Below are 11,150 nucleotides of genomic sequence, written 5' to 3'. Positions count from 1 at the left end.
GCCGGGCCGCTGGGCCTCGCCTCGGGGCTCCTCCCGGCGCCAAAAGCCCTCACCGTGTGCCCAAGTCGATTCGTCCCCCCGCGGGGTTGCACGCTGACGGGAATTAGCGCCACCCCCCCCCCCCGCCACCTTTGATTATTATTTTTTTTTAATAAATTCTGTCAGTTTTGCATCTGGAGCCCCGAGGCCGTGGCCAGCCGGTGCACAGCGTTCTGCTCTGGGACCTGCAGGGATGGCTGGAAGTGTCTGTGGGGTTCTTACCGATAGCCAAACGTGGGCTGCTCCGCTCTGCCCGCCGGTGTGAGGAGCTGCGCGGGGAGGTGCCCGGGGCACCCCGCTGTCCTCCTGCCAGACCCAGCACAACTTAACAAACCCAGCGCAGCCTCCCTCACCTGGCTGTGCCCGCTGTCCGCCCGTCTCTCCGGGTCCCTCTCAGCACCACTCTTTTGTTTTCCCCGCCTGCGTACAGCATCTGGCACAGTGAAGCCCCGGATAATTACCACAGGGAAACACTGACAAACGACCATTTCTGTGGTTGCGAAATCAAGAACTGAAAGGTTCGGAGATGCCTGTGCAAAATTAATTTGACTTATCTTTGGGCATGAATTAGAAACCTCGTTAGATAATCACGTCCTGCTTTTTCCACTGGAGCCCTGTCTTGTTTAGGGAACGGAGTGGACAGCCTTCACTTAATGAAGCATTAATGAAGCGTTTCACAGTATTCTGCTTTAGTTTTTTTTTTTTTTTTTTTTTTTTCTTTGTAGTGCAGCGTGTGGCTTGAGGCCCTAAAAGCCAAGGTGCTTCAGACCCGGCTGGGAGGCAGGGTGAGTCGCATCGCCCCGGGCCTCGGTGAGGTGCATGTAGGAGCGTGCAGGTCTGCTGCCCCGGAGCTGCTGGTGTGCGGTGGCAGGAGCGGACCAGTGGTGTGCTGTGTGCTGGTGGGTGTCAGCAGCGGGCAGGATGCCCTGCCAGGAGGCTTCGTGGACACTTGTGACAGCAGAGGAGCGGTGGTGCCCGCTCTGAGCTCTGAACGGGAGCTTTGTTCTGGGCAACGTAGGACTTGGGAACATTGGGAGTCTGCCTTGCAGACTGTTCTCATCCCTCCTCACTCATGGCTGTTTGTGCTAACATCCTTGCCCAGCTGCTCCCAGTCTCCTTTCCAGCCCTACCACTCCCTACCTCAATTTCTGAAAAATGCCTGCGCGGAAAAATAAATGGCTGTTTCTCAAACACAAGTCCAGCTTTCGTCCTTTCTGCTCTCAAACTGGGAAGCTTCCGCCTCCAAAGGTTGCTGAGAATACAAGGAAGATAAACGTCCTGTCTTCAGTCCGAGTGCCTGGTCTGAGCCCAAACCACAGCAGCTCACACCTGCAGGTGCAGAGGAGATTGCTCTAAGCCGCAGAGAGATGAAATCTTTGGGGAATGTAGCTGGGAGTATCCACTAAACCTCTACCAAGATACTGTGCAAGCTGTAGCTTCTCAGAGGCTTAGTGGTTGTCCACGTGCTGGTTGAGTTGTCATTGTGATGGCAAAGCTCTCCCTTCCTTCCACAGGCAGATTTCAGGCTGCAATTCCAAGGCTTGGTGGCATTAGACCTTTTCACAGGAAATCTCTAAAATATTTCAGTATGGATAAAAGATTGCCCCCCAGTTCCTTGCTTGAAACAAACAGTGAAGCTTTTCAAAATTTTTATCAACTTAGAATGGGATTTTATTATTATTATTATTACTATGGAAAGTATTGGGCAACCTTTATAACAGGTGTACCAATCTGCCTGGAATATTCCTGGAAACTTTAAGTGCAGGGCGGCGGGCCGAAGATGTGCGCTGGTTATTGAGATAAGTGTCCGGAAGGAAAGTTCTAGGTGCTTTCTGTGACCTCAGAGGTCCTAATGACGGGCGCCATCTGAGGAACGACCCAGATGGCGTGACAGTGAGCAGCGAGTTCAGAGTCCACTTGAAAATGCTTCTGCTGCAGAAGCAACGCGTCTGTGATCCCTGTCTGTACATCTGTGATCTCTGCCCATATTTCTGTGCTCTGCAAGAAACTCTGGGCTGAGACCAGGCAAAAAGCAGACAAAACTGTGGCATTACAGTGTGATAAAATAGAGAAAAGAGCAGAGATACAACTGTCGTAGGTGTGAAGGAATAAGCAATGTTACACATTCCGTCGGTCCTTGCGCCTTCTCAGGAGCCGAGCGCGCACAAGTAGCAGGCTCCCAGAGGCTAGGTTTCATTCTTCTGGGGGTCACTCAAATGCCTGTCAGGAACTAGAGAAAATATGCTTAATGAGAAACATGGGGCATTTATTGAAAGCTGCGGGCTCGCATTCCCCTGAACGCTGACTTTGAGTAACCCCACCGAAGTGAAAAATGAGTTAAATTAATCTTGGGTATAACCACTGAGGGAGGCCAGCAGTATTGCAACAGAGAATTATGCGAGGCTGAAACTGTGTCCGAGCCAAACTGCGTAAAATTTTAGAGAAAGCATTAACTGAGGTTCTTGGGCCTTGATTTTACCAGAGCCGCCTGAGCGAGGGAGGATGTTACGAGAGCCCCTTGCTGGGATGTGCCGTCGCAGGCTGCCGCGCAGCAGTGTTCCCGGTCATGTAGGGCTGTGCTAAGCGGCGAGAGGTACCCGCGCCGCTGACAGCTTTTATTGGAGAGCATTGTGTGTTTGCTAAAGGTCTCGCAGAGCCATGGTAACAGCAGCGCGCTCGGTGTCTCCCTGGGAGATGAGGCACTGGCGGAGGCCCGCAGAGCCCTGCAGGAAGGGCTGGATGCCTTCGGACTGCTGCCTGCCGCCGCGGCTGGAGCAGCCGGCGTGCGAGGGAAACTGCTCGGGCTCAGAGACCCTCCCCAAATTAAGCCTGAGACTTCATTTTCCTGGTGTTCCGCTAAAAATCCTACCTACAGACAGCAAGGATGTCAGTGTGCACGTGTGTGCTCTGCTCGGCTGTCGGATGGATGCGCGGTGCCTCTCGCTGCCTGGCAGGAGGTCCTCCAGGTCAGCTCCAGCAGGCAGCTCTGCAAATACATCGGAGCTGCAGTTTGGTGGAGGAGATGAATTCCTATACAGCATACGTTTGGATAGAAGGAGATATAGCCCCCTCTTCTCTGTGGGCAGCTGTGATGGATGTGGCTTGTTGGGGTGACGTTGTGCCCTTCAAAAGTCTGCGTCGTGGAGAGTATCCCAGGTCTGATTAAGAATTGCGTGCCCTTTCCTACTGGCGTGCCTAGCACAACAAAATGAACCTGATAGACAAGTGGCTTGTTAGTAAGTGCAATTGAGCAGTGTGGGGGTTTAATTTTATCAGAAGTTATAGGTAAAACTACAGAATATTTTATGAAGCTCGTTTCATGCTAATGAAATGATAGATAGTTTTCTAGAGGAACACCTCAGAAATCCTTTTTGTTTGTTTGTTTCCTGGCTCGGAAGACTTGTGCAGTTTTTCTGTGTGAAGGAGTTAATTTGGCTCCTTTTTGTTTTTACAATTATTTATATTATGAGCCATTCACCCCAGGGACTTCTGCGTGGAGGTTCCCCTTGAAGAACCCCACCAGTGGGTCTGATAAAGTATTCATCAAGGCCCGCCAAAATACAGCTGTTTCTTAACAATGCAGGGAGAAGTCAGTCACGATCAAAGAAAACTTATCCCTCTGGCTTGACCTGGGGAGTCTGGAAATGCTGTAGCCCATGTCTGCAGTTGTCTGCCACATAGCAGGGAGGTTGTAGGAGGTGTCACGATCCCACAGAGATGTTTTCTTTCATTTCTGCATGGCTGCTGCTCCACTCGTCGGGAACAGGGATCGAGGCCGGAGCTGAGCCCCCTCCTGCTGTCTGCCAGAGTCACACGTTGACGGAATGCTGTGGGGAAAGCTACCAGCAAGCTGGTCTGGGGGCATCATTTCCATTGAAAGGAAACACATTTCTGGGATATATTGCACTTTCAGATTAATTTGGAGATAATTTTGAAGAGACCAGGAACTCACTGGGTGTTGTTCAGTCACCTCCGCGCAGCTGCTGAGAATTAGGAGTACTCAGTGAAATAAAGCGCGGACTACACCTCTTGTAAAACACTCTGAGAAGTAACCTCTGAACTAAACGAATTCTTGAGACCCCAGACAAGGATGACAAGCAAAAAAATGGACAGTTTGTGGGTTGTGGATTTATCAGAAAACAGAGCATAAAGAAACCGTTAGCACTAACTGCACCTGGAATGATCAGATCAATATTGGCCAATGTAGGAAAAGGGAAAGGAGAAGGAGACAAGCTCTCTCTGAAAGCAAGCACAGACACCAGGAGAGAGAGGCAGGCAGCTGTGTGGCTTGGGGTTAGGTTGTTTTTCAGGAAAAGAAAATCTAGTGAGAATCATGAAAGGTTGTTAAATGAAGGGTCTAAGATTGGAAGGGCTTTGGTAAATACTAATAAATAGAGAAGCACCCACATGCATGTTTATAAAGGCTAAATTACAGGCTGTCAGCAAGGTCCTGAAGGAAGTGGAAGATGCTGAAGACACTGCCCGCAGGACGCCTTGAGACACCCAGGAGCGAACCTCCCTGCACAGCCACAGGAGTGAGAAGCGGCGTGAGAGATGGCAGCGAGCTCGGGAGCGCTCGAAGGGGACCGAGGATGGCGGAGGCCATTTGCAAAGGCCAGCAAAAGCAGCCCACCTCTATAAATAAAAGTTTTGTCAGTTCCAGTTCTGAACTTTGCCCTCTCTCCATAATTTACCGTTTACATGATAGCCCTTCTCACTTGTCTTCACCTCAGCATTTATATAGCAGCAGGCAACGATTATCTCGGGGCAGCTCTCTGTGCCTTTGACATCCCCTAATTAAACTATGACATTTGCTAAGTATGGAAGAGAAAAATACTGGAGGAAAAAAAAAAACAACCACTGCATTCTCATTAGACCGCTGTATTCATGAGACTTTGGGTGCCATGCAGGAGATAGGTACAAAGGATATTTTTAATGAGCTTTAGTAAAGGTGCCCTTGCTTTTAGCTTGTCCTTAATTGTATGAGCTTTGATCTTGATTTCTTCAAGAGAAATCTCACTGTGCACTTAGATATATCTCAGCAGTTTTTCTTTGGCCAGTTTCTAGGAGAAGAAAAATGTTTCCAGTGGAAGATGGTTCCAGTGAAAGTTTCACTGCAGAGCATCTTCAGGATCTGGCCTGATAACAGGCTACAAATAGGCTCTGCATAGGGAAGAAAGCATGCTCAAGTGACACGTGATGGATGCACAGAGATAGATGAAGTCAAATGCTAAATTGATGGATGTGCTTCATGCTCAGCTATCATGTGCAGAGGTGAGGAAAGCTTTAGAAATACATAAAAGCAGCTGAGGAATATTGCAATGCTATGGGGAAGTACAAACTGATCTAATGGCTTGAGACCTCTTAGCTGGTTCACTCGCCTTCACATTACATCTCCAGGCAGACTGGAAGCCTCTTGGGAGGGTACTTCTGCTGTTATCACCGTGCGGCACCTTTCCACTTTTAACCCCTGATGCAGTCGGCACCAGGCCTGCCCTAGAAGACACCTGAAATCTGTTTTCCTGATGGGAATCACTTAGTGTTTTTCTTATCAGTAAAGCAGTCAAACAAGATAGGAACTCAAGGTAACTTTGAAGCTGCTTTTAAATTTATCTTGGCATTTTGATGCTTGACAAATCCAGACACAGGGGCCTCTGAAGTCCTTGCAAGGGAATGGCAAGGCAGTAGCAAATGAAGTTTTCATTCAGGAGGGATTGACTCTGGAAGCTTCTCTGTTTCAGACCATGGCTTTACAGCTAAGGTTGCCAGCAGCGAAGCTTATCTGAGCCTGACTGGGCTCACTGGGTGGAGAGCCTTCACTTCAGGGAGAGCCCAGGCACTTAGGCAGAGGCTGCCTTAAATTAATACTTCTTCATGCTAGAGCCTTCGATTTGAGTTTAGGGGCAGCTGGCAAGAATACAGTCTTGGAGCACAATCTATAGCACACAGCAACTATACTTGGGCTGTGAGCCTTCCTCTCTCCGCTGAGAGCACAGGATATAACATGCTGGGACTTCCTTGGTACCCTGCCATGCGCTGCCTTCTCCAGTGCCATTTCATCTTCCCTTGCATGAATATTAACAACAGTCCTTTCACTCTGAAAACCTGCGATGTTAGAATACCTGCGGACAAGCCTCCTGAAGTCTCCGTGACTCTCACTCCATCCCTCTGAGTTCAGTTTTGCAGCGAGGCTGCTCGCTCTCAGACTCAGATGCTGTTTTGCAATGAAGACGTGCCTTCACTGAGCCTGTCTCCATACAGGACACTTGAGCAACCAGGTACACTAGCGGCTGGTTGCCGTTATTGAGCTGGGTTGAATTTAATCAACAGCCGTGGGGAGCGCACTATTTACAAAGCCGTACCCATCCGTCTGGAGAGCTTGGAGGTCACCGGCAGGAGCCCACGCTGAGCTGGGCTTTGGTTCTTTCCTGGCGATAAGTTTACAAAAGACAGGAAGAGAAAAAGTCCTGAAGCTTCAGATACTCTCCCAGATAAAGTTCCAGCACAGTGAAAGTTAGCTGCAGCTCTCGCAGTCAGCATGTGTCTGCAGTTCATTAATCATGACTCAATGGAAAAGCTCACTTTTACTGGAGTGAGTTAGTGCTGCTGAGGGGCAGCTCTGCTGGTGAGGGCAACATCCTGTTTGCAAGGTGCAGCCCTAACCTTTAGAGATGCTGTGAAAGCAGTTTTGTTCCCGTGTCTTCTGGATGTTTGTTTGCGCTTTTTTTCTTTTTTCTTTTCTTTTTCTTTTTTCTTTCTTTTCTTTCTTTTCTTTCTTTCTTTCTTTTCTTTCTTTCTTTCTTTCTTTTCTCTTCTCTTCTCTTTCTTTTCTTTTCTTTTCTTTTCTTTTCTTTTCTTTTCTTTTCTTTTCTTTTCTTTTCTTTTCTTTTCTTTTCTTTCTTTTCTTTTCTTTTCTTTTCTTTTCTTTTCTTTTCTTTTCTTTTCTTTTCTTTTCTTTTCTTTTTTCCCTCAGCTATTGGCAGATTGCTCTGATTAAATTATTCAGGGAATAAATCACTGCCCCATGAGAAGTATAAGATAAGTCTCGTGTTTCACCCTCGTCTCTCTCACTCCCACACATGACTTTGCATGTGAATCTTTAAGACCTGTATGCCCTATATTTTTTCACTCTAATGCTGCAATTAATCACATTACATAACCAGCCTGCCGCTGATTCTAATTAATTTTTTTTTTTTTTGGGGGGGGGGAGGAGGGTGCAAAGAACAACCCCGCATTTAAATAATGGGAAGGGTCCTGTCTGCGGTGACAATGCCAGGAAAGGGAGCAGGACGGCTCCCTCCATCCTCCATCCTCCTCTCACCCCCGTGCGCTGGCAGCGCAGGGCCCCGCGTTATGCAACGTCCCACGCCGGGGCTGACTCACGCGCTCTTACCTCACCGGGGACAGGCTAAAAATAGGGTTTCATTCTTAACTCTGCGCAGCCGGGCTCTGCCTCGCTTCCAAGAAGACCCTTGGCGGGATTAAAATAGAGCAAGTCCTGCGCTTCGTTTCCTGCCGGAGATGTCTGCCCTGCACCCTTGCACAACTGCTGTTTGTTTGTCTGGGGTTTCAGTGCATCGGCGAGCGTGCCGGATGCTTTCCGAGGCAGGCAAAACATGATCCGACGCTCGCACGATTTGCACACGGGTCGGGCAGGGTGCCGCGGGGAGAAGTTATGTGGCAGCGGGGAGGCTGGGCGAGGGGAACCGCACCACGGGGGCTGTGAGCCGGCAGTCCCGCAGCCTTGGGAAGGGACTGGAAGGATGTGAGATCAGCCCCGGCCCAGGAGGGAGGGGATTGCCAGCCCCAGAACAGTGATGCAGGGGAGAGCCGCTTCCTTTTCCTGCCAAAAAGCTTTGTTCTGCATCTCCAGCACGGAGGAGCGAGGCGACCCGCTGCCTCCCGCCGCGCTGACAGGAGCAGCCCCGGCCAACGCAGGCCGCGGGCCGGGCACGGCGCTGCCGGGAGGGCAGGAAGGAAGCAGACGAGCAGCCCAGCTGTGGTGGCTGCAGCAGGGCCCTGGCATGGCTCCTCGTCCCCTCTCACGGCAGCGTGGCCCATGGAGCACGCACGTGCCTCGGCTCCTTCCCGAGGCCCTTGGCTCCCAGAGCTCTGGGATCACCGGGGAGCTCCGCTCTCGGCCCGAAACAAAGCCGCTGCCCGGCCGTCACCGCGGCTGTAAGTGCAGCCTGGAGTCCGCGCAGCCACAGAGGAATCAGAAAAGGTGAAAATTCCGGCACTGGGCACATCTTTGGCAGCGTTTCTGGCTGGCCGGGAGCAGCTCTGGGCGCTGCCGGGTGCGTGGCCCGGGCTGTGCGGCCCTGTGGTGCCAGAATCGGCCTCAGCTGGTTGGGAGGCCTAAACAATGTGAGAGCGGAAACGTGCTACCTGAAACAACACTTGTTTTCCTTCTAACTGCCTTTTCGAATGCACTGTCTGTTTCTAAATTGGCTTATTTCACTTGGGATTTCAGTTCGGGCCTGTTGAAATGGCAGCCTGGGACAAACAAAGTGAACCACAGGCTCCTTGGAGGAGCTTAAACCCGGGTGTTTGCTGCTCCTCTTTAGCCGATTGGACACGCTCTCTGTAGGTTTACCATAATGACAGAGTTTCTTAAACATAAATCCTGTGCTTAGGGGGATGCGTGACCATTCATTGATTCCAGAGCTAACTTTACAGAATATTTGTAAGGAATTTTAATCAGATTATAACTAACATATCTACTTTCTAAAAGCCACGTAAAGACTCGTCTTCTTTAACTTTCTGCTTCTCTCCAAGGGCACAGACGCTATGGGGGCAGCCAATTGTGCCCGGTTGTTTCTCCCCTGGCTTTCTGCCCTTGCAGCACAACCCTCGCCCTGCAGCCTGTGCAGGGACCCTGCACATTCGGGATGCACAAGGGTGGTCGCTTATGTTATTTATTGCATCTTCAGGCCTTTCTGGCCTCGATGACAACCCCTCATGCACTAGATGCTGCAAATAATACATCCCCAGTGCAGGATGAGCATTGCCCTAGCTCAGGAGCCACAGCAGCAAGGCTCATGTCTGTGGTGTGTGGCTGCAGGACCACCAGACGTCCATCCTGGCAGATGGTCCCACTGGACATGAACCCGGCCAAGACCTTCTGCTGGAAAGTCCTGCACACCACTCGGGCTGGGGTTTCTGTGGCTACTTTGCAGAAGAATTGCTCAGTGGGATTTTGTGAATGGAGTGGCAGGAGGCTTTGATGCCAGCCAGCTGGCTGGGGTGTCTCCCTGGGTGCTGCTGCACTGAAGTCGCCTGTTTGATGTGACTGAGAAAGAAGTGAGAAAAGTGGCCTTGCAGGAAACCTGAGCAAAGAGAAAGGAGACGCTGGCTAACTGTGAGGAGACAGCAGCAAAGAGAGCAAGGGAGAGAAGAACTGTTGAAGGAAAGAGGTTCTTCAAGAAAAGGAAAAGTGGGGACCAGAATAAGGGACAGCAACAAGAAGAAAGGCAAAATAAAAAATATATATAAAAGGAACGTGCAGGAAACAAAGATCATAAACGAGAGGGTAGAGTGAAGGAAGGAAACGGGAAGAGAGGAACTGGTCTGGGAAATGGAGAAAGCCAAGGCCCTCACAGCCTGCGTGTTACCAGCAGGTTGGTGGTACATGTCCTACATCACTGCAGAAGTGCAGGAAAGGGTGCAGGAGGAAGTGCTGGAGCCTAATTACTACCTCCTGTTATTTGGGACAAGTGTTTTAAATTTGCATTCTGCTCTGACAAGCATTACTCCCTCTAATAATCTCAAGTCTTGGTTTGGAGCTGGAAGAAGATTTCCAAATAACATAAAAGTAAGTCCTGGCCTTGGAGATGGGAGCAGGAAGCGTGCTGGTGTGCTGGGAGCCGGGTGCTCTGCTTTGTCATTTCTTTAATGCTGTCTGGTGGCTAGAAGAGAAATGTGTCTCTGGCTATGCCTGCCCTGCCATGATCTGAAAGCTAAGCAGGGAAGGTTGACAGAGAGGCTCTCCTTTGTGTCTGCTTTTCATATGTACTTGCTGTGGGCCAGGTTCTGTGTTCTTCTGTGCTGATCGTGCTGCTGTACGTGATGTAATGCAAAACTAAAACAGCCAGGGAGTCCCACAGGAGAGTTTTCTGTTTACATAAAACTCAGAGAAATGGCATAGTTGCTTCCTACATCATCTGCACGCAGTTTGTTCTGGTAGAAGGGATAGAAGGTGGAGGAGCAGGACAGCCTGCACCAGCAACGTCTGTGAGTTTGACGTGATTAACCACGGACGGGTTTACAAAGGTTGCAGATGTTGGGCTGGCATCCCTGATGCTGCAGGAAGGAGACAGATGGAAATCGGGGAGGCAAAGCTCGCTCCTGAGGGCTGCAGCCTGTGGCGTGCACTCCTACGGAGAAACTGAGCCGTGAGCCACGCGGCTCAGCTCGGTGCCACCCCCAGCGAAAAGGGGCTGGTTTGCTCAGGGTGGATGGGGAGCGATATTCCCACGTCTTCCTTGTGGATGGTCCGGAAGCAGCGTGGCCTGATGCTGCACCGGTGTAGGCTGGAGAGCTCCCAGGCACTTTAGCCAGGCCTCACTGTGCTGTGTGTGCATCTCCTCCATTACCCCACTCCCTGAGTTTCCTAACTGGGCCATTAAATAAACAAACACGAAATAAATCCAGTGTGGGCAGCCAGCTTCTCAAGCTGGAGAGCCCAAAGGGATCGTTGCATTGCTGGGGGTTCCTATGCTGTAATCACAGGCTGAGGGAGAGAGTCTGAAGTTAATGCGAGGGGGGGAAAAGGCCGGTGTGGGACTGAGAAGGGGCAGGGAGACGAGAGCAGGGAAACGCTGCCCGTGGTCTGGTTGAGCAACGTGCTCAGACATTAGCTACTGGCCAGGGAAGTGGGCTTGCAGACATTATGGTGAAAAGAGATCTTGTTAGAGGTGCTGGGGAAAAAATAGGCTAGCGCCCTCCAAAAAGCAGCAGTCAAATTCCCCCAACTCCAGCCAGGTGGCACCTGGGTCATCCCCTGAACGAGGGTGTCCTGGGAGTACAGCACAGGTGTGGTGTGACCTCCCTCCCCGGCCACCCCGTGGTCCTGCTCGCCGTGCTGCTGCTGCCAGTGCTCACGTGTCAGG

The 11,150-nt window shown here is 50.7% G+C and overlaps 1 long non-coding RNA gene across 1 annotated transcript; it reads right to left on the bottom strand.

The window, feature by feature from the left end:
- Positions 1-1,686: 1,686 nt before the first annotated feature.
- On the bottom strand, positions 1,687-9,422 carry LOC118248135 (uncharacterized). The gene is made up of 3 exons (XR_004778681.2): positions 7,433-9,422; positions 2,909-3,253; positions 1,687-2,269 (listed from the first exon to the last, which is right to left on the bottom strand). It is a non-coding gene; the product is annotated as an uncharacterized LOC118248135 (long non-coding RNA).
- Positions 9,423-11,150: the final 1,728 nt, after the last annotated feature.

The sequence above is a fragment of the Cygnus atratus genome, chromosome 10 (assembly GCF_013377495.2).
Source record: "Cygnus atratus isolate AKBS03 ecotype Queensland, Australia chromosome 10, CAtr_DNAZoo_HiC_assembly, whole genome shotgun sequence".
Classification (NCBI taxonomy): domain Eukaryota; kingdom Metazoa; phylum Chordata; class Aves; order Anseriformes; family Anatidae; genus Cygnus; species Cygnus atratus.
Note: the sequence above shows the minus strand (reverse complement) of the source record. Positions and strands in the feature narration are given on the sequence as shown.